General features: G+C 40.8%; 1 protein-coding gene across 3 annotated transcripts in view; it reads left to right on the forward strand.

Annotated features, from left to right (window-relative positions):
• Cpvl (carboxypeptidase vitellogenic like) overlaps positions 1-2,537 on the forward strand; it is a 103,528-nt gene that overhangs the window by 909 nt on the left and 100,082 nt on the right. The window lies entirely within an intron of this gene.

The following is a 2,537-nucleotide window of genomic DNA, read 5'->3' on the forward strand; positions in this document are numbered from 1 at the left end:
CTTCTTCTTCTTCTTCTTCTTCTTCTTCTTCTTCTTCTTCTTCTTCTCCTTCTCCTTCTCCTTCTCCTTCTCCTTCTCCTTCTCCTTCTCCTTCTCCTTCTCCTTCTCCTTCTTCTTCTTCTTCTTCTTTAAAAAAACCCACACTCCTCCATTCATGCTGATGGTTTTCATTTCCCTTAGGAGAGATGACAGCTGGGCAGTTGTGGAATTCTGCCTGTTAAATGAGAACTGTGAAATGAAGTATGTTGTTGCCTTAATTCACTGACGTGGAACACCACGACTTTAGTAGTTACTTGATTAAATGTTAATGAACTTTGCTAAATTGACCTAATTCTTGCTTTTGTGTACTAAATTTATGTCAATTAAAGCAAGCCTGCTTCCACCATTTTTTTTTTAAACATTGTTGAGCGAAGCTCTACTCTCTGAGGCAGTGTTGTGACTATACTGGTTGCTTAAATATTAATAGTGCCATTAAGAGGGCTAGAGGCTTGCTGCTGGAAGACAGGGAAACTAGACAGCAGGGTGATTTCTTGTGTCTGCCCAGGGGACCCTCTTCCTGGAAGAGCCTCTTCTATTATTATTATTTTTTAACACTATGCTTTTTTTTCTGAATCAGTAGAATTGTTGGTTTCAGCCATTCTTTGGAGATAGCTATGCTATTAAAGCCTTGGTGTTACAAATTCACATAATTAAAAACAATATCTTAACAGTGCCACAGTGGCCATTACCCTCGGGCCTCTTGAGAACTTAATTTCAATTTCTAAAATCATTTGCTTCTTTATTATAGTCAATAACAGGCAAAATCATTTCTAGCTGTGTTCTATATTTGAGTGGGTTTATTTACATTAAGCACGAGAATTCTATTAAGTTAACCCTGAGAGATATGACAAGGGTCATATATTCAATCAAATTATGATTATAAACCCTTACCTCAATGGAAAAATGTTGCTGAAAACCCTTTTAAATTTGCCACAACCAGTATTTTGTATTATGCTAAATTGGGTTGTGTTAAACATGTGGTAAATAGATTTGTACACATTTTGCATTTTAAAAACGTTCGAATGGTTTGACATCTTGAAGCCCTGAAAATCAAAAGCAGGCATTGTGTTTGCATAATTGTATAGTTCCCTTTATAATCAGAAACCTGAGTGAATGGGGTATTTATTCATTGAACAATATTTTGTTTAGAATTTAGCTGCCGGGGTTATAATTCAGTGGCAGTGTACCTGTATAGTTTGTGCAAGGGCTCTGGGTCCCATTCCCAGCTCCCGAATAAAACCACCCCAACCAAAATTTAGAGCGAAGACTCCCTACCCATCATGCTTAAGTAGCAAAGGTGTGGAGGCAGGGACCGGCAGGTGCAGCTGCTGTAATACACTAGGCAGAGGGGGGGATGAAGGTGTGGCAAGAGAGGCATCTGCCCCTGGAGGCTGCTCCTAGATGGTTTGCAAAAGCTCAGGAGTCAAGAAGAGCAGGGTTCTAATGCAGTGTGTGAAAACTCCATGTCATTGAAAAGAAAAAAAAAAAGCCTATGAGGGAAATAAATGACGATTTTAAGTGAGAACAGCCTCTGATCATCCTTTACAGAAGCTTTATGTACCCCCATGTACCCACACCCCTGAAGTCATGCTTCATATAACCCCACATGGGGAGTGGGGAGAAATCAGGTTTCTCTACCTTCATATCCTTGCATGAAACAACATATTGAGTCTAGTTTGTTATCTACCATTGAAGTTAGTTATTGTTGCCTTTCTGATGGAGTTACTAAGGGTTTCAAATTAGCTAAAATGATATTGAAAATACATGGAAAGGCCCATTGCAAACATGACTTATGTGCCTGTGCAAAGCCTGTGTGGCAGACCACATGACTTCAAGCCGTCCTGATGACTTGCCGGACGAATATTCTCAGCGAACAATACATTTAAAGGTTGATGCTGATTTCCCCCTTTTCCTTCTCTCTTGAAAAATGATTTAATTTTAACTGTGTGTGTGTGTGCATTTGTCTGTGTGAGGTGATGTGCACCCATGTGTACTATTGTCAACAGAAACCAGAAGACAGGATCTGGACTTCCAAGAGGTTGTGAGGCCCCAACACTGGTACTGGGACGAAATCTCTGGTCCTCTACAAGAATAGAAGGAGCCCTTGATATGTAAACCATCTTTCTGCCCTCTTCCACGCATACTTTCTGTTTGTTTGTTGTGTGAGACAGGATGTCTCAGACACATAGCCCAGGATAGCTGACAATGTACTATGTGGCCAGAGGTGACCTTGAACTGCTGATCCTTTTGATCCCGACTTCTAAGCACTAAGATGACAGGGCACGCATGCTCCCTGTTGGGCTTGATTTCTTAATTTGTCTGTCAGACGACAACGAACTGAGGGACTTGGAAATAGTTAGAGGATCGTCCATGTCTTCTTTCTGTTTTGTTGTTGGATATAAGACTTGTGATTTGTAAGAGACAGCATGATATTAGACAAAACAAACCCAGCCAACCCACCAACCCACCAACCCACCAACCCACCAACCCACCAACCC

The sequence above is a fragment of the Grammomys surdaster genome, unplaced genomic scaffold, assembly GCF_004785775.1.
Source record: "Grammomys surdaster isolate TR1022 unplaced genomic scaffold, NIH_TR_1.0 126197, whole genome shotgun sequence".
Taxonomy (NCBI): Eukaryota; Metazoa; Chordata; class Mammalia; order Rodentia; family Muridae; genus Grammomys; species Grammomys surdaster.